Source organism: Oncorhynchus nerka, linkage group LG16, assembly GCF_034236695.1.
Source record: "Oncorhynchus nerka isolate Pitt River linkage group LG16, Oner_Uvic_2.0, whole genome shotgun sequence".
NCBI classification, from domain to species: Eukaryota; Metazoa; Chordata; class Actinopteri; order Salmoniformes; family Salmonidae; genus Oncorhynchus; species Oncorhynchus nerka.
This window is the reverse complement of record NC_088411.1, coordinates 4,810,802-4,833,245: the sequence shown is the minus strand read 5'-3', so window position 1 is coordinate 4,833,245 and position 22,444 is coordinate 4,810,802. Positions and strand designations below refer to the sequence as shown.

General features: G+C 44.1%; 15 non-coding genes across 15 annotated transcripts; all 15 read left to right on the top strand.

The window, feature by feature from the left end:
- The first annotated feature begins 1,501 nt into the window (after positions 1-1,501).
- Positions 1,502-1,583, top strand: trnas-gcu (transfer RNA serine (anticodon GCU)). The gene has a single exon. It is a non-coding gene; the product is annotated as a tRNA-Ser (tRNA).
- Positions 1,584-4,824: 3,241 nt separating this feature from the next.
- On the top strand, positions 4,825-4,906 carry trnas-gcu (transfer RNA serine (anticodon GCU)). The gene has a single exon. It is a non-coding gene; the product is annotated as a tRNA-Ser (tRNA).
- Positions 4,907-7,585: 2,679 nt separating this feature from the next.
- trnas-gcu (transfer RNA serine (anticodon GCU)) lies at positions 7,586-7,667 on the top strand. Its single transcript has one exon. It is a non-coding gene; the product is annotated as a tRNA-Ser (tRNA).
- A 4,913-nt stretch (positions 7,668-12,580) lies between these two features.
- On the top strand, positions 12,581-12,662 carry trnas-gcu (transfer RNA serine (anticodon GCU)). Its single transcript has one exon. It is a non-coding gene; the product is annotated as a tRNA-Ser (tRNA).
- Positions 12,663-13,136: 474 nt separating this feature from the next.
- On the top strand, positions 13,137-13,218 carry trnas-gcu (transfer RNA serine (anticodon GCU)). The gene has a single exon. It is a non-coding gene; the product is annotated as a tRNA-Ser (tRNA).
- Positions 13,219-13,691: 473 nt separating this feature from the next.
- trnas-gcu (transfer RNA serine (anticodon GCU)) lies at positions 13,692-13,773 on the top strand. The gene has a single exon. It is a non-coding gene; the product is annotated as a tRNA-Ser (tRNA).
- A 475-nt stretch (positions 13,774-14,248) lies between these two features.
- trnas-gcu (transfer RNA serine (anticodon GCU)) lies at positions 14,249-14,330 on the top strand. The gene has a single exon. It is a non-coding gene; the product is annotated as a tRNA-Ser (tRNA).
- Positions 14,331-16,459: 2,129 nt separating this feature from the next.
- Positions 16,460-16,541, top strand: trnas-gcu (transfer RNA serine (anticodon GCU)). The gene has a single exon. It is a non-coding gene; the product is annotated as a tRNA-Ser (tRNA).
- A 466-nt stretch (positions 16,542-17,007) lies between these two features.
- On the top strand, positions 17,008-17,089 carry trnas-gcu (transfer RNA serine (anticodon GCU)). The gene has a single exon. It is a non-coding gene; the product is annotated as a tRNA-Ser (tRNA).
- Positions 17,090-17,562: 473 nt separating this feature from the next.
- Positions 17,563-17,644, top strand: trnas-gcu (transfer RNA serine (anticodon GCU)). Its single transcript has one exon. It is a non-coding gene; the product is annotated as a tRNA-Ser (tRNA).
- Positions 17,645-18,663: 1,019 nt separating this feature from the next.
- Positions 18,664-18,745, top strand: trnas-gcu (transfer RNA serine (anticodon GCU)). The gene has a single exon. It is a non-coding gene; the product is annotated as a tRNA-Ser (tRNA).
- A 474-nt stretch (positions 18,746-19,219) lies between these two features.
- trnas-gcu (transfer RNA serine (anticodon GCU)) lies at positions 19,220-19,301 on the top strand. The gene has a single exon. It is a non-coding gene; the product is annotated as a tRNA-Ser (tRNA).
- Positions 19,302-19,776: 475 nt separating this feature from the next.
- Positions 19,777-19,858, top strand: trnas-gcu (transfer RNA serine (anticodon GCU)). Its single transcript has one exon. It is a non-coding gene; the product is annotated as a tRNA-Ser (tRNA).
- A 475-nt stretch (positions 19,859-20,333) lies between these two features.
- trnar-ucu (transfer RNA arginine (anticodon UCU)) lies at positions 20,334-20,415 on the top strand. The gene has a single exon. It is a non-coding gene; the product is annotated as a tRNA-Arg (tRNA).
- Positions 20,416-21,430: 1,015 nt separating this feature from the next.
- trnas-gcu (transfer RNA serine (anticodon GCU)) lies at positions 21,431-21,512 on the top strand. The gene has a single exon. It is a non-coding gene; the product is annotated as a tRNA-Ser (tRNA).
- The last annotated feature ends 932 nt before the right edge of the window (positions 21,513-22,444 follow it).

Sequence of the window (22,444 nt, the reverse complement as noted above, 5' to 3'; positions counted from 1 at the left end):
GCCACGGCGAGAGCACAGGACTTGGTATCTTAGTGGTGAAGTCGATGAACTACATGTGTGGATCAAAACACCAACCTCTTCATATAACATATTTCCTCTCTTGCATGGCCCCACATGAAAATAGAATCCCTCCACAATCCTAGAGAAACTGATAAGATTCATGTATTGAAGAATAGCTTTTCCAAGGGCAACCTCAATGGTGGGATTTGAAACGACACCTCAACACACCGCATCAAGCACTTGAGACTACTCGGCCTGACAACAGACTTGTTAAATGTCTCGATGGGATCGACACATGGCCCTGCCATTGCTCTGCCTAACTTTCATAGATTTCATTCAAGGGTTTCGATACAGCAACTACAGTTTTTTAAGGTCATTTGCCACGTAGGTATTACAGGATGAGGTGGCCGAGTGGTTAAGGCGATGGACTGCTAATCCATTGTGCTCTGCATGCATGGGTTCGAATCCCATTCTCATCGTGTAACCAGTACAATTCTGTACTTTATTATGGCATTGGAAGATTTTGACTTTCACAAACACTGGTAAGATGGGCGACTGCCACCGCGAGAGCACAGGACTTGGTATCTTAGTGGTGAAGGCGATGAACTACATTTGTGGATCATAACACCAACCTCTTCGCAAAACATATTTCCTCTATTGCATGGCCCCACATGAGAATAGAATCATGCACAATCCTAGAGCGACTGATAAGATTCATGTATTGAAGAATAGCTTTTCCAAGGGCAACCTCAATGGTGGGATTTGAACCGACACCTCAACACACCGCATCAAGCACTTAAGACAACTCGGCCTGACAACAGATTTGTTAAATGTCTCGATGGGATCGACACATGGCCCTTCCATTGCTCTGCCCAACTTTCATAGATTTCATTCAAGGGTTTCGATACAGCAACTACAGTTTTAAAGGTCATTTGCCACGTAGGTATTACAGGATGAGGTGGCCGAGTGGTTAAGGCGATGGACTGCTAATCCATTGTGCTCTGCATGCATGGGTTTGAATCCCATCCTCATCGTGTAACCAGTAAAATTCTGTACTTTATTATGGCATTGGAAGATTTTGACTTTCACAAACACTGGTAAGATGGCCGACTGCCACCGCGAGAGCACAGGACTTGGTATCTGAGTGGTGAAGGCGATGAACTACATGTGTGGATCAAAACACCAACCTCTTCACAAAACATATTTCCTCTCTTGCATGGCTCCACATGAATATAGAATCCCTCCACAATCCTAGAGAAACTGATAATATTCATGTATTGAAGAATAGCTTTTCCAAGGGCAACCTCAATGGTGGGATTTGAACCAACACACCGCATCAAGCACTTGAGACAACTCGGCCTGACAACAGATTTGTTAAATGTCTCGATGGGATCGACACATGGCCCTGCCATTGCTCTGCCTAACTTTCATAGATTTCATTCAAGGGTTTCGATACAGCAACTACAGTTTTTTAAGGTAATTTGCCACGTAGTTATTACAGGATGAGGTGGCCGAGTGGTTAAGGCGATGGACTGCTAATCCATTGTGCTCTGCATGCATGGGTTCGAATCCCATCCTCATCGTATAACCAGTACAATTCCGTACTTTATTATGGCATTGGATGATTTTGACTTTCACAAACACTGGTAAGATGGCCGACTGCCACCGTGAGAGCACAGGACTTGGTATCTTAGTGGTGAAGGCGATGAACTACATGTGTGAATCAAAACACCAACCTCTTCACAAAACATATTTCCTCTCTTGCATGGTCCCACATGAATATAGAATCCCTCCACAATCCTAGAGAAACTGATAAGATTCATGTATTGAAGAATAGCTTTTCCAAGGGCAACCTCAATGGTGGGATTTGAACCGACACCTCAACACACCGCATCAAGCACTTTAGACAACTCGGCCTGACAACAGATTTGTTAAATGTCTCGATAGGATCGACACATGGCCCTGTCATTGCTCTGCCTAACTTCCATAGATTTCATTCAAGGGTTTCTGTACAGCAACTACAGTTTTTTAAGGTCATTTGCCACGTAGGTATTACAGGATGAGGTGGCCGAGTGGTTAAGGCGATGGACTGCTAATCCATTGTGCTCTGCATGCATGGCTTCGAATCCCATCCTCATCGTGTAACCAGTACAATTCTGTACTTTATTATGGCATTGGAAGATTTTCACTTTCACAAACACTGGTAAGATGGCCGACTGCCACCGCGAGAGCACAGGACTTGGTATCTTAGTGGTGAAGGCGATGAACTACATGTGTGTAAAATAAAATAAAAACTCTTCACAAAACATATTTCCTCTCTTGCATGGCCCCACATGAATATAGAATCCCTCCACAATCCTAGAGAAACTGATAAGATTCATGTATTGAAGAATAGCTTTTCCAAGGGCAATCTCAATGGTGGGATTTGAACCGACACCTCAACACACCGCATCAAGCACTTGAGACAACTCGGCCTGACAACAGATTTGTTAAATGTCTCGATGGGATCGACACATGGCCCTGCCATTGCTCTGCCTAACTTTCATAGATTTCATTCAGGGGTTTCGATACAGCAACTACAGTTTTTTAAGGTCATTTGCCACGTAGGTAATACAGGATGAGGTGGCAGAGTGGTTAAGCCGATGGACTGCTAATCCATTGTGCTCTGCATGCATGGGTTTGAATCCCATCCTCATCTTGTGTCCGGTACAATTCTGTACTTTATTATGGCATTGGAAGATTTTGACTTTCACTAAGATGGCAGACTGCCACCTCGAGAGCACAGGACTTGGTATCTTAGTGGTGAAGGCGATGAACTACATGTGTGGATCAAAACACCAACCTCTTCATATAACATATTTCCTCTCTTGCATGGCCCCACATGAATATAGAATCCCTCCACAATCCTAGAGAAACTCATAAGATTCATGTATTGAAGAATAGCTTTTCCAAGGGCAACCTCAATGGTGGGATTTGAACCGACACCTCAACACACCGCATCAAGCACTTGAGACAACTCGGCCTGACAACAGATTTGTTAAATGTCTCGATGGGATCGACACATGGCCCTGCCATTGCTCTGGCTAACTTTCATAGATTTCATTCAAGGGTTTCGATACAGCAACAACAGTTTTTAAGGTAATTTGCCAGATAGGTATTACAGGAAGAGGTGGCCGAGTGGTTAAGGCGATGGACTGCTAATCCATTGTGCTCTGCATGCATGGGTTTGAATCCCATCCTCATCGTGTAACCAGTACAATTCTGTACTTTATTATGGCATTGGAAGATTTTGACTTTCACAAACACTGGTAAAATGGCCGACTGCCACCTCGAGAGCACAGGACTTGGTATCTTAGTGGTGAAGTCGATGAACTACATGTGTGGATCAAAACACCAACCTCTTCATATAACATATTTCCTCTCTTGCATGGCCCCACATGAATATAGAATCCCTCCACAATCCTAGAGAAACTGATAAGATTCATGTATTGAAGAATAGCTTTTCCAAGGGCAACCTCAATGGTGGGATTTGAACCGACACCTCAACACACCGCATCAAGCACTTGAGACTACTCGGCCTGACAACAGATTTGTTAAATGTCTCGATGGGATCGACACATGGCCCTGCCATTGCTCTGCCTAACTTTCATAGATTTCATTCAAGGGTTTCGATACAGCAACTACAGTTTTTTAAGGTCATTTGCCACGTAGGTATTACAGGATGAGGTGGCCGAGTGGTTAAGGCGATGGACTGCTAATCCATTGTGCTCTGCATGCATGGGTTCGAATCCCATTCTCATCATGTAACCAGTACAATTCTGTACTTTATTATGGCATTGGAAGATTTTGACTTTCACAAACACTGGTAAGATGGGCGACTGCCACCGCGAGAGCACAGGACTTGGTATCTTAGTGGTGAAGGCGATGAACTACATTTGTGGATCAAAACACCAACCTCTTCACAAAACATATTTCCTCTCTTGCATGGCCCCACATGAAATAGAATCATCCACAATCCTAGAGAAACTGATAAGATTCATGTATTGAAGAATAGCTTTTCCAAGGGCAACCTCAATGGTGGGATTTGAACCGACACCTCAACACACCGCATCAAGCACTTAAGACAACTCGGCCTGACAACAGATTTGTTAAATGTCTCGATGGGATCGACACATGGCCCTTCCATTGCTCTGCCTAACTTTCATAGATTTCATTCAAGGGTTTCGATACAGCAACTACAGTTTTTTAAGGTAATTTGCCACGTAGGTATTACAGGATGAGGTGGCCGAGTGGTTAAGGCGATGGACTGCTAATCCATTGTGCTCTGCATGCATGGGTTTGAATCCCATCCTCATCGTGTAACCAGTACAATTCTGTACTTTATTATGGCATTGGAAGATTTTGACTTTCACAAACACTGGTAAGATGGCCGACTGCCACCGCGAGAGCACAGTACTTGGTATCTTAGTGGTGAAGGCGATGAACTACATGTGTGAATCAAAACACCAACCTCTTCACAAAACATATTTCCTCTCTTGCATGGCCCCACATGAATATAGAATCCCTCCACAATCCTAGAGAAACTGATAAGATTCATGTATTGAAGAATAGCTTTTCCAAGGGCAACCTCAATGGTGGGATTTGAACCAACACACCGCATCAAGCACTTGAGACAACTCGGCCTGACAACAGATTTGTTAAATGTCTCGATGGGATCGACACATGGCCCTGCCATTGCTCTGCCTAACTTTCATAGATTTCATTCAAGGGTTTCGATACAGCAACTACAGTTTTTAAAGGTCATATGCCACGTAGGTATTACAGGATGAGGTGGCCGAGTGGTTAAGGCGATGGACTGCTAATCCATTGTGCTCTGCATGCATGGGTTCGAATCCCATCCTCATCGTGTAACCAGTACAATTCTGTACTTTATTATGGCATTGGAAGATTTTGACTTTCACAAACACTGGTAAGATGGCCGACTGCCACCGCGAGAGCACAGGACTTGGTATCTTAGTGGTGAAGGCGATGAACTACATGTGTGAATCAAAACACCAACCTCTTCACAAAACATATTTCCTCTCTTGCATGGCCCCACATGAATATAGAATCCCTCCACAATCCTAGAGCAACTGATAAGATTCATGTATTGAAGAATAGCTTTTCCAAGGGCAACCTCAATGGTGGGATTTGAACCAACACACCGCATCAAGCACTTGAGACAACTCGGCCTGACAACAGATTTGTTAAATGTTTCGATGGGATCGACACATGGCCCTGCCATTGCTCTGCCTAACTTCCATAGATTTCATTCAAGGGTTTCGGTACAGCAACTACAGTTTTTTAAGGTCATTTGCCACGTAGGTATTACAGGATGAGGTGGCCGAGTGGTTAAGGCGATGGACTGCTAATCCATTGTGCTCTGCATGCATGGCTTCGAATCCCATCTTCATCGTGTAACCAGTACAATTCTGTACTTTATTATGGCATTGGAAGATTTTCACTTTCACAAACACTGGTAAGATGGCCGACTGCCACCGCGAGAGCACAGTACTTGGTATCTTAGTGGTGAAGGCGATGAACTACATGTGTAGATCAAAACACCAATCTCTTCACAAAACATATTTCCTCTCTTGCATGGCCCCACATGAATATAGAATCCCTCCACAATCCTAGAGAAACTGATAAGATTCATGTATTGAAGAATAGCTTTTCCAAGGGCAATCTCAATGGTGGGATTTGAACCGACACCTCAACACACCGCATCAAGCACTTGAGAGAACTCGGCCTGACAACAGATTTGTTAAATGTCTCGATGGGATCGACACATGGCCCTGCCATTGCTCTGCCTAACTTTCATAGATTTCATTCAAGGGTTGCGGTACAGCAACTCAAGTTTTTTAAGGTCATTTGCCACGTAGGTAATACAGGATGAGGTGGCCGAGTGGTTAAGGCGATGGACTGCTAATCCATTGTGCTCTGCATGCATGGGTTTGAATCCCATCCTCATCTTGTGTCCGGTACAATTCTGTACTTTATTATAGCATTGGAAGATTTTGACTTTCACAAACACTGGTAAGATGGCCGACTGCCACCGCGAGAGCACAGGACTTGGTATATTAGTGGTGAAGGCGATGAACTACATGTGTGGTTCAAAACACCAACCTCTTCACAAAACATATTTCCTCTCTTGCATGGCCCCACATGAATATAGAATCCCTCCACAATCCTAGAGAAACTGATAAGATTCATGTATTGAAGAATAGCTTTTCCAAGGGCAATCTCAATGGTGGGATTTGAACCGACACCTCAACACACCGCATCAAGCACTTGAGACAACTCGGCCTGACAACAGATTTGTTAAATGTCTCGATGGGATCGACACATGGCCCTGCCATTGCTCTGCCTAACTTTCATAGATTTCATTCAAGTGTTTCGATACAGCAACTACAGTTTTTAAAGGTCATATGCCACATAGGTATTACAGGATGAGGTGGCCGAGTGGTTAAGGCGATGGACTGCTAATCCATTGTGCTCTGCATGCATGGGTTCTAATCCCATCCTCTTCGTGTAACCAGTACAATTGTGTACTTTATTATGGCATTGCAAGATTTTGACTTTCACAAACACTGGTAAGATGGCCGACTGCCACCGCGAGAGCACAGGACTTGGTATCTTAGTGGTGAAGACGATGAACTACATGTGTGAATCAAAACACCAACCTCTTCACAAAACATATTTCCTCTCTTGCATGGCCCCACATGAATATAGAATCCCTCCACAATCCTAGAGCAACTGATAAGATTCATGTATTGAAGAATAGCTTTTCCAAGGGCAACCTCAATGGTGGGATTTGAACCAACACACCGCATCAAGCACTTGAGACAACTCGGCCTGACAACAGATTTGTTAAATGTCTCGATGGGATCGACACATGGCCCTGCCATTGCTCTGCCTAACTTTCATAGATTTCATTCAAGGGTTTCGATACAGCAACTACAGTTTTTTAAGGTCATTTGCCACGTAGGTATTACAGGATGAGGTGGCCGAGTGGTTAAGGCGATGGACTGCTAATCCATTGTGCTCTGCATGCATGGGTTCTAATCCCAACCTCTTCGTGTAACCAGTACAATTGTGTACTTTATTATGGCATTGCAAGATTTTGACTTTCACAAACACTGGTAAGATGGCCGACTGCCACCGCGAGAGCACAGGACTTGGTATCTTAGTGGTGAAGACGATGAACTACATGTGTGAATCAAAACACCAACCTCTTCACAAAACATATTTCCTCTCTTGCATGGCCCCACATGAATATAGAATCCCTCCACAATCCTAGAGCAACTGATAAGATTCATGTATTGAAGAATAGCTTTTCCAAGGGCAACCTCAATGGTGGGATTTGAACCAACACACCGCATCAAGCACTTGAGACAACTCGGCCTGACAACAGATTTGTTAAATGTTTCGATGGGATCGACACATGGCCCTGCCATTGCTCTGCCTAACTTCCATAGATTTCATTCAAGGGTTTCGGTACAGCAACTACAGTTTTTTAAGGTCATTTGCCACGTAGGTATTACAGGATGAGGTGGCCGAGTGGTTAAGGCGATGGACTGCTAATCCATTGTGCTCTGCATGCATGGGTTCGAATCCCATCCTCATCGTGTAACCAGTAAAATTCTGTACTTTATTATGGCATTGGAAGATTTTCACTTTCACAAACACTGGTAAGATGGCCGACTGCCACCGCGAGAGCACAGTACTTGGTATCTTAGTGGTGAAGGCGATGAACTACATGTGTAGATCAAAACACCAATCTCTTCACAAAACATATTTCCTCTCTTGCATGGCCCCACATGAATATAGAATCCCTCCACAATCCTAGAGAAACTGATAAGATTCATGTATTGAAGAATAGCTTTTCCAAGGGCAATCTCAATGGTGGGATTTGAACCGACACCTCAACACACCGCATCAAGCACTTGAGACAACTCGGCCTGACAACAGATTTGTTAAATGTCTCGATGGGATCGACACATGGCCCTGCCATTGCTCTGCCTAACTTTCATAGATTTCATTCAAGGGTTTCGGTACAGCAACTACAGTTTTTTAAGGTCATTTGCCACGTAGGTATTACAGGATGAGGTGGCCGAGTGGTTAAGGCGATGGACTGCTAATCCATTGTGCTCTGCATGCATGGGTTTGAATCCCATCCTCATCTTGTGTAACCAGTACAATTCTGTACTTTATTATGGCATTGGAAGATTTTGACTTTCACAAACACTGGTAAGATGGCCGACTGCCACCGCGAGAGCACAGGACTTGGTATCTTAGTGGTGAAGGCGATGAACTACATGTGTGGTTCAAAACACCAACCTCTTCACAAAACATATTTCCTCTCTTGCATGGCCCCACATGAATATAGAATCCCTCCACAATCCTAGAGAAACTGATAAGATTCATGTATTGAAGAATAGCTTTTCCAAGGGCAATCTCAATGGTGGGATTTGAACCGACACCTCAACACACCGCATCAAGCACTTGAGACAACTCGGCCTGACAACAGATTTGTTAAATGTCTCGATGGGATCGACACATGGCCCTGCCATTGCTCTGCCTAACTTTCATAGATTTCATTCAAGGTTTCGATACAGCAACTACAGTTTTTAAAGGTCATATGCCACATAGGTATTACAGGATGAGGTGGCCGAGTGGTTAAGGCGATGGACTGCTAATCCATTGTGCTCTGCATGCATGGGTTCTAATCCCATCCTCTTCGTGTAACCAGTACAATTGTGTACTTTATTATGGCATTGGAAGATTTTGACTTTCACAAACACTGGTAAGATGGCCGACTGCCACCGCGAGAGCACAGGACTTGGTATCTTAGTGGTGAAGACGATGAACTACATGTGTGAATCAAAACACCAACCTCTTCACAAAACATATTTCCTCTCTTGCATGGCCCCACATGAATATAGAATCCCTCCACAATCCTAGAGCAACTGATAAGATTCATGTATTGAAGAATAGCTTTTCCAAGGGCAACCTCAATGGTGGGATTTGAACCAACACACCGCATCAAGCACTTGAGACAACTCGGCCTGACAACAGATTTGTTAAATGTCTCGATGGGATCGACACATGGCCCTGCCATTGCTCTGCCTAACTTTCATAGATTTCATTCAAGGGTTTCGATACAGCAACTACAGTTTTTTAAGGTCATTTGCCACGTAGGTATTACAGGATGAGGTGGCCGAGTGGTTAAGGCGATGGACTGCTAATCCATTGTGCTCTGCATGCATGGCTTCGAATCCCATCCTCATCGTGTAACCAGTACAATTCTGTACTTTATTATGGCATTGGAAGATTTTCACTTTCACAAACACTGGTAAGATGGCCGACTGCCACCGCGAGAGCACAGGACTTGGTATCTTAGTGGTGAAGGCGATGAACTACATGTGTGGATCAAAACACCAACCTCTTCACAAAACATATTTCCTCTCTTGCATGGCCCCACATGAATATAGAATCCCTCCACAATCCTAGAGAAACTGATAAGATTCATGTATTGAAGAATAGCTTTTCCAAGGGCAATCTCAATGGTGGGATTTGAACCGACACCTCAACACACCGCATCAAGCACTTGAGACAACTCGGCCTGACAACAGATTTGTTAAATGTCTCGATGGGATCGACACATGGCCCTGCCATTGCTCTGCCTAACTTCCATAGATTTCATTCAAGGGTTTCGGTACAGCAACTACAGTTTTTTAAGGTCATTTGCCACGTAGGTATTACAGGATGAGGTGGCCGAGTGGTTAAGGCGATGGACTGCTAATCCATTGTGCTCTGCATGCATGGCTTCGAATCCCATCCTCATCTTGTAACCAGTACAATTCTGTACTTTATTATGGCATTGGAAGATTTTCACTTTCACAAACACTGGTAAGATGGCCGACTGCCACCGCGAGAGCACAGTACTTGGTATCTTAGTGGTGAAGGCGATGAACTACATGTGTGGATCAAAACACCAACCTCTTCATATAACATATTTCCTCTCTTGCATGGCCCCACATGAATATAGAATCCCTCCACAATCCTAGAGAAACTGATAAGATTCATGTATTGAAGAATAGCTTTTCCAAGGGCAACCTCAATGGTGGGATTTGAACCAACACCTCACACACCGCATCAAGCACTTGAGACAACTCGGCCTGACAACAGATTTGTTAAATGTCTCGATGGGATCGACACATGGCCCTGCCATTGCTCTGCCTAACTTTCATAGATTTCATTCAGGGGTTTCGATACAGCAACTACAGTTTTTTAAGGTCATTTGCCACGTAGGTAATACAGGATGAGGTGGCCGAGTGGTTAAGGCGATGGACTGCTAGTCCATTGTGCTCTGCATGCATGGCTTTGAATCCCATCCTCATCTTGTGTCCGGTACAATTCTGTACTTTATTATGGCATTGGAAGATTTTGACTTTCACAAACACTGGTAAGATGGCCGACTGCCACCGCGAGAGCACAGGACTTGGTATATTAGTGGTGAAGGCGATGAACTACATGTGTGGTTCAAAACACCAACCTCTTCACAAAACATATTTCCTCTCTTGCATGGCCCCACATGAATATAGAATCCCTCCACAATCCTAGAGAAACTGATAAGATTCATGTATTGAAGAAAGCTTTTCCAAGGGCAATCTCAATGGTGGGATTTGAACCGACACCTCAACACACCGCATCAAGCACTTCAGACTACTCGGCCTGACAACAGATTTGTTAAATGTCTCGATGGGATCGACACATGGCCCTGCCATTGCTCTGCCTAACTTTCATAGATTTCATTCAAGTGTTTCGATACAGCAACTACAGTTTTTAAAGGTCATATGCCACGTAGGTATTACAGGATGATGTGGCCGAGTGGTTAAGGTGATGGACTGCTAATCCATTGTGATCTGCATGCATGGGTTCGAATCCCATCCTCATCGTGTAACCAGTACAATTCTGTACTTTATTATGGCATTAGAAGATTTTGACTTTCACAAACACTGGTAAGATGGCCGACTGCCACCGTGAGAGCACAGGACTTGGTATCTTAGTGGTGAAGGCGATGAACTACATGTGTGAATCAAAACACCAACCTCTTCACAAAACATATTTCCTCTCTTGCATGGTCCCACATGAATATAGAATCCCTCCACAATCCTAGAGAAACTGATAAGATTCATGTATTGAAGAATATCTTTTCCAAGGGCAACCTCAATGGTGGGATTTGAACCGACACTTCAACACACCGCATCAAGCACTTTAGACAACTCGGCCTGACAACAGATTTGTTAAATGTCTCGATGGGATCGACACATGGCCCTGCCATTGCTCTGCCTAACTTCCATAGATTTCATTCAAGGGTTTCGGTAGAGCAACTACAGTTTTTTAAGGTCATTTGCCACGTAGGTATTACAGGATGAGGTGGCCGAGTGGTTAAGGCGATGGACTGCTAATCCATTGTGCTCTGCATGCATGGCTTCGAATCCCATCCTCATCTTGTAACCAGTACAATTCTGTACTTTATTATGGCATTGGAAGATTTTCACTTTCACAAACACTGGTAAGATGGCCGACTGCCACCGCGAGAGCACAGTACTTGGTATCTTAGTGGTGAAGGCGATGAACTACATGTGTGGATCAAAACACCAACCTCTTCATATAACATATTTCCTCTCTTGCATGGCCCCACATGAATATAGAATCCCTCCACAATCCTAGAGAAACTGATAAAATTCATGTATTGAAGAATAGCTTTTCCAAGGGCAACCTCAATGGTGGGATTTGAACCAACACACCGCATCAAGCACTTGAGACAACTCGGCCTGACAACAGATTTGTTAAATGTCTCGATGGGATCGACACATGGCCCTGCCATTGCTCTGCCTAACTTTCATAGATTTCATTCAGGGGTTTCGATACAGCAACTACAGTTTTTTAAGGTCATTTGCCACGTAGGTAATACAGGATGAGGTGGCCGAGTGGTTAAGGCGATGGACTGCTAATCCATTGTGCTCTGCATGCATGGGTTTGAATCCCATCCTCATCTTGTGTCCGGTACAATTCTGTACTTTATTATGGCATTGGAAGATTTTGACTTTCACAAACACTGGTAAGATGGCCGACTGCCACCGCGAGAGCACAGGACTTGGTATATTAGTGGTGAAGGCGATGAACTACATGTGTGGTTCAAAACACCAACCTCTTCACAAAACATATTTCCTCTCTTGCATGGCCCCACATGAATATAGAATCCCTCCACAATCCTAGAGAAACTGATAAGATTAATGTATTGAAGAAAGCTTTTCCAAGGGCAATCTCAATGGTGGGATTTGAACCGACACCTCAACACACCGCATCAAGCACTTCAGACTACTCGGCCTGACAACAGATTTGTTAAATGTCTCGATGGGATCGACACATGGCCCTGCGATTGCTCTGCCTAACTTTCATAGATTTCATTCAGGGGTTTCGATACAGCAACTACAGTTTTTTAAGGTCATTTGCCACATAGGTAATACAGGATGAGGTGGCCGAGTGGTTAAGGCGATGGACTGCTAATCCATTGTGCTCTGCATGCATGGGTTCGAATCCCATCCTCATCGTGTAACCAGTACAATTCTGTACTTTATTATGACATTGGAAGATTTTGACTTTCACAAACACTGGTAAGATGGCCGACTGCCACCGCGAGAGCACAGGACTTGGTATCTTAGTGGTGAAGGCGATGAACTACATGTGTGGATCAAAACACCAACCTCTTCACAAAACATATTTCCTCTCTTGCATGGCCCCACAAGAATATAGAATCCCTCCACAATCCTAGAGAAACTGATGAGATTCATGTATTGAAGAAAGCTTTTCCAAGGGCAACCTCAATGGTGGGATTTGAAACGACACCTCAACACACCGCATCAAGCACTTGAGACTACTCGGCCTGACAACAGATTTGTTAAATGTCTCGATGGGATCGACACATGGCCCTGCCATTGCTCTGCCTAACTTTCATAGATTTCATTCTAGGGTTTCGATACAGCAACTACAGTTTTTTAAGGTAATTTGCCACGTAGGTATTACAGGATGAGGTGGCCGAGTGGTTAAGGCGATGGACTGCTAATCCATTGTGCTCTGCATGCATGGGTTCGAATCCCATCCTCATCGTGTAACCAGTACAATTCTGTACTTTATTATGACATTGGAAGATTTTGACTTTCACAAACACTGGTAAGATGGCCGACTGCCACCGCGAGAGCACAGGACTTGGTATCTTAGTGGTGAAGGCGATGAACTACATGTGTGGATCAAAACACCAACCTCTTCACAAAACTTATATCCTCTCTTGCATGGCCCCACAAGAATATAGAATCCCTCCACAATCCTAGAGAAACTGATGAGATTCATGTATTGAAGAAAGCTTTTCCAAGGGCAACCTCAATGGTGGGATTTGAACGACACCTCAACACACCGCATCAAGCACTTGAGACTACTCGGCCTGACAACAGATTTGTTAAATGTCTCGATGGGATCGACACATGGCCCTGCCATTGCTCTGCCTAACTTTCATAGATTTCATTCTAGGGTTTCGATACAGCAACTACAGTTTTTTAAGGTAATTTGCCACGTAGGTATTACAGGATGAGGTGGCCGAGTGGTTAAGGCGATGGACTGCTAATCCATTGTGCTCTGCATGCATGGGTTCGAATCCCATCCTCATCGTGTAACCAGTACAATTCTGTACTTTATTATGGCATTGGAAGATTTTGACTTTCACAAACACTGGTAAGATGGCCGACTGCCACCGCGAGAGCACAGGACTTGGTATCTGAGTGGTGAAGGCGATGAACTACATGTCTGGATCAAAACACCAACCTCTTCACAAAACATATTTCCTCTCTTGCATGGCCCCACATGAATATAGAATCCCTCCACAATCCTAGAGAAACTGATAAGATTCATGTATTGAAGAATAGCTTTTCCAAGGGCAACCTCAATGGTGGGATTTGAACCGACACCTCAACACACCGCATCAAGCACTTTAGACAACTCGGCCTGACAACAGATTTGTTAAATGTCTCGATGGGATCGACACATGGCCCTGCCATTGCTCTGCCTAACTTCCATAGATTTCATTCAAGGGTTTCTGTACAGCAACTACAGTTTTTTAAGGTCATTTGCCACGTAGGTATTACAGGATGAGGTGGCCGAGTGGTTAAGGCGATGGACTGCTAATCCATTGTGCTCTGCATGCATGGGTTCGAATCCCATCCTCATCGTGTAACCAGTACAATTCTGTACTTTATTATGGCATTGGAAGATTTTCACTTTCACAAACACTGGTAAGATGGCCGACTGCCACCGCGAGAGCACAGTCCTTGGTATCTTAGTGGTGAAGGCGATGAACTACATGTGTGGATCAAAACACCAATCTCTTCACAAAACATATTTCCTCTCTTGCATGGCCCCACATGAATATAGAATCCCTCCACAATCCTAGAGAAACTGATAAGATTCATATATTGAAGAAAAGCTTTTCCAAGGGCAACCTCAATGGTGGGATTTGAACCAACACACCGCATCAAGCACTTGAGACAACTCGGCCTGACAACAGATTTGTTAAATGTCTCGATGGGATCGACACATGGCCCTGCCATTGCTCTGCCTAACTTTCATAGATTTCATTCAAGTGTTTCAATACAGCAACTACAGTTTTTAAAGGTCATATGCCACGTAGGTATTACAGGATGAGGTGGCCGAGTGGTTAAGGCGATGGACTGCTAATCCATTGTGCTCTGCATGCATGGCTTCGAATCCCATCCTCATCGTGTAACCAGTACAATTCTGTACTTTATTATGGCATTAGAAGATTTTGACTTTCACAAACGCTGGTAAGATGGCCGACTGCCACCGTGAGAGCACAGGACTTGGTATCTTAGTGGTGAAGGCGATGAACTACATGTGTGAATCAAAACACCAACCTCTTCACAAAACATATTTCCTCTCTTGAATGGTCCCACATGAATATAGAATCCCTCCACAATCCTAGAGAAACTGATAAGATTCATGTATTGAAGAATAGCTTTTCCAAGGGCAACCTCAATGGTGGGATTTGAACCGACACTTCAACACACCGCATCAAGCACTTTAGACAACTCGGCCTGACAACAGATTTGTTAAATGTCTCGATGGGATCGACACATGGCCCTGCCATTGCTCTGCCTAACTTCCATAGATTTCATTCAAGGGTTTCGGTAGAGCAACTACAGTTTTTTAAGGTCATTTGCCACGTAGGTATTACAGGATGAGGTGGCCGAGTGGTTAAGGCGATGGACTGCTAATCCATTGTGCTCTGCATGCATGGCTTCGAATCCCATCCTCATCGTGTAACCAGTACAATTCTGTACTTTATTATGGCATTGGAAGATTTTCACTTTCACAAACACTGGTAAGATGGCCGACTGCCACCGCGAGAGCACAGTACTTGGTATCTTAGTGGTGAAGGCGATGAACTACATGTGTGGATCAAAACACCAACCTCTTCATATAACATATTTCCTCTCTTGAATGGTCCCACATGAATATAGAATCCCTCCACAATCCTAGAGAAACTGATAAGATTCATGTATTGAAGAATAGCTTTTCCAAGGGCAACCTCAATGGTGGGATTTCAACCAACACACCGCATCAAGCACTTGAGACAACTCGGCCTGACAACAGATTTGTTAAATGTCTCGATGGGATCGACACATGGCCCTGCCATTGCTCTGCCTAACTTTCATAGATTTCATTCAAGGGTTGCGGTACAGCAACTCAAGTTTTTTAAGGTCATTTGCCACGTAGGTAATACAGGATGAGGTGGCCAAGTGGTTAAGGCGATGGACTGCTAATCCATTGTGCTCTGCATGCATGGGTTTGAATCCCATCCTCATCTTGTGTCCGGTACAATTCTGTACTTTATTATGGCATTGGAAGATTTTGACTTTCACAAACACTGGTAAGATGGCCGACTGCCACCGCGAGAGCACAGGACTTGGTATATTAGTGGTGAAGGCGATGAACTACATGTGTGGTTCAAAACACCAACCTCTTCACAAAACATATTTCCTCTCTTGCATGGCCCCACATGAATATAGAATCCCTCCACAATCCTAGAGAAACTGATAAGATTCATGTATTGAAGAAAGCTTTTCCAAGGGCAATCTCAATGGTGGGATTTGAACCGACACCTCAACACACCGCATCAAGCACTTCAGACTACTCGGCCTGACAACAGATTTGTTAAATGTCTCGATGGGATCGACACATGGCCCTGCGATTGCTCTGCCTAACTTTCATAGATTTCATTCAGGGGTTTCGATACAGCAACTACAGTTTTTTAAGGTCATTAGCCACGTAGGTAATACAGGATGAGGTGGCCGAGTGGTTAAGGCGATGGACTGCTAATCCATTGTGCTCTGCATGCATGGGTTCGAATCCCATCCTCATCGTGTAACCAGTACAATTCTGTACTTTGTTATGGCATTGGAAGATTTTGACTTTCACTAAGATGGCCGACTGCCACCTCGAGAGCACAGGACTTGGTATCTTAGTGGTGAAGGCGATGAACTACATGTGTGGATCAAAACACCAACCTCTTCACAAAACATATTTCCTCTCTTGCATGGCCCCACATGAATATAGAATCCCTCCACAATCCTAGAGAAACTGATAAGATTCATGTATTGAAGAATAGCTTTTCCAAGGGCAACCTCAATGGTGGGATTTGAACCGACACCTCAACACACCGCATCAAGCACTTGAGACAACTCGGCCTGACAACAGATTTGTTAAATGTCTCGATGGGATCGACACATGGCCCTGCCATTGCTCTGCCTAACTTCCATAGATTTCATTCAAGGGTTTCGATACAGCAACTACAGTTTTTTAAGGTAATTTGCCACGTAGGTATTACAGGATGAGGTGGCCGAGTGGTTAAGGCGATGGACTGCTAATCCATTGTGCTCTGCATGCATGGGTTCGAATCCCATCCTCATCGTGTAACCAGTACAATTCTGTACTTTATTATGGCATTGGAAGATTTTGACTTTCACAAACACTGGTAAGATGGCCGACTGCCACCGCGAGAGCACAGGACTTGGTATCTTAGTGGTGAAGACGATGAACTACATGTGTGAATCAAAACACCAACCTCTTCACAAAACATATTTCCTCTCTTGCATGGCCCCACATGAATATAGAATCCCTCCACAATCCTAGAGAAACTGATAAGATTCATGTATTGAAGAAAGCTTTTCCAAGGGCAATCTCAATGGTGGGATTTGAACCGACACCTCAACACACCGCATCAAGCACTTGAGACTACTCGGCCTGACAACAGATTTGTTAAATGTCTCGATGGGATCGACACATGGCCCTGCCATTGCTCTGCCTAACTTTCATAGATTTCATTCAGGGGTTTCGATACAGCAACTACAGTTTTTAAGGTCATTTGCCACGTAGGTAATACAGGATGAGGTGGCCGAGTGGTTAAGGCGATGGACTGCTAATCCATTGTGCTCTGCATGCATGGGTTCGAATCCCATCCTCATCGTGTAACCAGTACAATTCTGTACTTTATTATGGCATTGGAAGATTTTGACTTTCACTGGTAAGATGGCAGACTGCCACCGCGAGAGCACAGGACTTGGTATCTTAGTGGTGAAGGCGATGAACTACATTTGTGGATCATAAACCAACCTCTTCACAAAACATATTTCCTCTATTGCATGGCCCCACATGAGAATAGAATCATGCACAATCCTAGAGAAACTGATAAGATTCATGTATTGAAGAATAGCTTTTCCAAGGGCAACCTCAATGGTGGGATTTGAACCGACACCTCAACACACCGCATCAAGCACTTAAGACAACTCGGCCTGACAACAGATTTGTTAAATGTCTCGATGGGATCGACACATGGCCCTTCCATTGCTCTGCCCAACTTTCATAGATTTCATTCAAGGGTTTCGATACAGCAACTACAGTTTTTAAGGTCATTTGCCACGTAGGTATTACAGGATGAGGTGGCCGAGTGGTTAAGGCGATGGACTGCTAATCCATTGTGCTCTGCATTCATGGGTTCGAATCCCATCCTCATCGTGTAACCAGTACAATTCTGTACTTTATTATGGCATTGGAAGATTTTGACTTTCACAAACACTGGTAAGATGGCCGACTGCCACCGAGAGAGCACAGGACTTGGTATCTTAGTGGTGAAGGCGATGAACTACATGTGTGGATCAAAACACCAACCTCTTCACAAAACATATTTCCTCTCTTGCATGGCCCCACAAGAATATAGAATCCCTCCACAATCCTAGAGAAACTGATAAGATTCATGTATTGAAGAATAGCTTTTCCAAGGGCAACCTCAATGGTGGGATTTGAACACCTCAACACACCGCATCAAGCACTTGAGACTACTCGGCCTGACAACAGATTTGTTAAATGTCTTGATGGGATCGACACATGGCCCTGCCATTGCTCTGCCTAACTTTCATAGATTTCATTCAAGGGTTTCGATACAGCAACTACAGTTTTTTAAGGTAATTTGAAACGTAGGTATTACAGGATGAGGTGGCCGAGTGGTTAAGGCGATGGACTGCTAATCCATTGTGCTCTGCATGCATGGGTTCGAATCCCATCCTCATCGTGTAACCAGTACAATTCTGTACTTTATTATGACATTGGAAGATTTTGACTTTCACAAACACTGGTAAGATGGCCGACTGCCACCGCGAGAGCACAGGACTTGGTATCTTAGTGGTGAAGGCGATGAACTACATGTGTGGATCAAAACACCAACCTCTTCACAAAACTTATTTCCTCTCTTGCATGGCCCCACAAGAATATAGAATCCCTCCACAATCCTAGAGAAACTGATGAGATTCATGTATTGAAGAAAGCTTTTCCAAGGGCAACCTCAATGGTGGGATTTGAAACGACACCTCAACACACCGCATCAAGCACTTGAGACTACTCGGCCTGACAACAGATTTGTTAAATGTCTCGATGGGATCGACACATGGCCCTGCCATTGCTCTGCCTAACTTTCATAGATTTCATTCTAGGGTTTCGATACAGCAACTACAGTTTTTTAAGGTAATTTGCCACGTAGGTATTACAGGATGAGGTGGCCGAGTGGTTAAGGCGATGGACTGCTAATCCATTGTGCTCTGCATGCATGGGTTCGAATCCCATCCTCATCGTGTAACCAGTACAATTCTGTACTTTATTATGGCATTGGAAGATTTTGACTTTCACAAACACTGGTAAGATGGCCGACTGCCACCGCGAGAGCACAGGACTTGGTATCTTAGTGGTGAAGGCGATGAACTACATGTCTGGATCAAAACACCAACCTCTTCACAAAACATATTTCCTCTCTTGCATGGCCCCACATGAATATAGAATCCCTCCACAATCCTAGAGAAACTGATAAGATTCATGTATTGAAGAATAGCTTTTCCAAGGGCAACCTCAATGGTGGCATTTGAACCGACACCTCAACACACCGCATCAAGCACTTTAGACAACTCGGCCTGACAACAGATTTGTTAAATGTCTCGATGGGATCGACACATGGCCCTGCCATTGCTCTGCCTAACTTCCATAGATTTCATTCAAGGGTTTCTGTACAGCAACTACAGTTTTTTAAGGTCATTTGCCACGTAGGTATTACAGGATGAGGTGGCCGAGTGGTTAAGGCGATGGACTGCTAATCCATTGTGCTCTGCATGCATGGGTTCGAATCCCATCCTCATCGTGTAACCAGTACAATTCTGTACTTTATTATGGCATTGGAAGATTTTCACTTTCACAAACACTGGTAAGATGGCCGACTGCCACCGCGAGAGCACAGGACTTGGTATCTTAGTGGTGAAGGCGATGAACTACATGTGTGGATCAAAACACCAATCTCTTCACAAAACATATTTCCTCTCTTGCATGGCCCCACATGAATATAGAATCCCTCCACAATCCTAGAGAAACTGATAAGATTCATATATTGAAGAAAAGCTTTTCCAAGGGCAAACTCAATGGTGGGATTTGAACCGACACCTCAACACACCGCATCAAGCACTTTAGACAACTCGGCCTGACAACAGATTTGTTAAATGTCTCGATGGGATCGACACATGGCCCTGCCATTGCTCTGCCTAACTTTCATAGATTTCATTCAAGTGTTTCGATACAGCAACTACAGTTTTTAAAGGTCATATGCCACATAGGTATTACAGGATGAGGTGGCCGAGTGGTTAAGGCGATGGACCTCTAATCCATTGTGCTCTGCATGCATGGGTTCTAATCCCATCCTCTTCATGTAACCAGTACAATTGTGTACTTTATTATGGCATTGCAAGATTTTGACTTTCACAAACACTGGTAAGATGGCCGACTGCCACCGCGAGAGCACAGGACTTGGTATCTTAGTGGTGAAGACGATGAACTACATGTGTGAATCAAAACACCAACCTCTTCACAAAACATATTTCCTCTCTTGCATGGCCCCACATGAATATAGAATCCCTCCACAATCCTAGAGCAACTGATAAGATTAATGTATTGAAGAAAGCTTTTCCAAGGGCAACCTCAATGGTGGGATTTGAACCAACACACCGCATCAAGCACTTGAGACAACTCGGCCTGACAACAGATTTGTTAAATGTCTCGATGGGATCGACACATGGCCCTGCCATTGCTCTGCCTAACTTTCATAGATTTCATTCAAGTGTTTCGATACAGCAACTACAGTTTTTAAAGGTCATATGCCACGTAGGTATTACAGGATGAGGTGGCCGAGTGGTTAAGGCAATGGACTGCTAATCCATTGTGCTCTGCATGCATGGCTTTGAATCCCATCCTCATCGTGTAACCAGTACAATTCTGTACTTTATTATGGCATTGGAAGATTTTCACTTTCACAAACACTGGTAAGATGGCCGACTGCCACCGCGAGAGCACAGTACTTGGTATCTTAGTGGTGAAGGCGATGAACTACATGTGTGGATCAAAACACCAACCTCTTCATATAACATATTTCCTCTCTTGCATGGCCCCACATGAATATAGAATCCCTCCACAATCCTAGAGAAACTGATAAGATTCATGTATTGAAGAATAGCTTTTCCAAGGGCAACCTCAATGGTGGGATTTGAACCAACACACCGCATCAAGCACTTGAGACAACTCGGCCTGACAACAGATTTGTTAAATGTCTCGATGGGATCGACACATGGCCCTGCCATTGCTCTGCCTAACTTTCATAGATTTCATTCAGGGGTTTCGATATAGCAACTACAGTTTTTTAAGGTCATTTGCCACGTAGGTAATACAGGATGAGGTGGCCGAGTGGTTAAGGCGATGGACTGCTAATCCATTGTGCTCTGCATGCATGGGTTCGAATCCCATCCTCATCGTGTAACAAGTACAATTCTGTACTTTGTTATGGCATTGGAAGATTTTGACTTTCACTAAGATGGCCGACTGCCACCTCGAGAGCACAGGACTTGGTATCTTAGTGGTGAAGGCGATGAACTACATGTGTGGATCAAAACACCAACCTCTTCATATAACATATTTCCTCTCTTGCATGGCCCCACATGAATATAGAATCCCTCCACAATCCTAGAGAAACTGATAAGATTCATCTATTGAAGAATAGCTTTTCCAAGGGCAACCTCAATGGTGGGATTTGAACCGACACCTCAACACACCGCATCAAGCACTTGAGACAACTCGGCCTGACAACAGATTTGTTAAATGTCTCGATGGGATCGACACATGGCCCTGCCATTGCTCTGCCTAAGTTTCATAGATTTCATTCAAGGGTTTCGATACAGCAACAACAGTTTTTAAGGTAATTTGCCACGTAGGTATTACAGGAAGAGGTGGCAGAGTGGTTAAGGCGATGGACTGCTAATCCATTGTGCTCTGGATGCATGGGTTCGAATCCCATCCTCATCGTGTAACCAGTACAATTCTGTACTTTATTATGGCATTGGAAGATTTTGACTTTCACAAACACTGGTAAGATGGCCGACTGCCACCGCGAGAGCACAGGACTTGGTATATTAGTGGTGAAGGCGATGAACTACATGTGTGAATCAAAACACCAACCTCTTCACAAAACATATTTCCTCTCTTGCATGGCCCCACATGAATATAGAATCCCTCCACAATCCTAGAGAAACTGATAAGATTCATTTATTGAAGAATAGCTTTTCCAAGGGCAATCTCAATGGTGGGATTTGAACCGACACCTCAACACACCGCATCAAGCACTTGAGACTACTCGGCCTGACAACAGATTTGTTAAATGTCTCGATGGGATCGACACATGGCCCTGCCA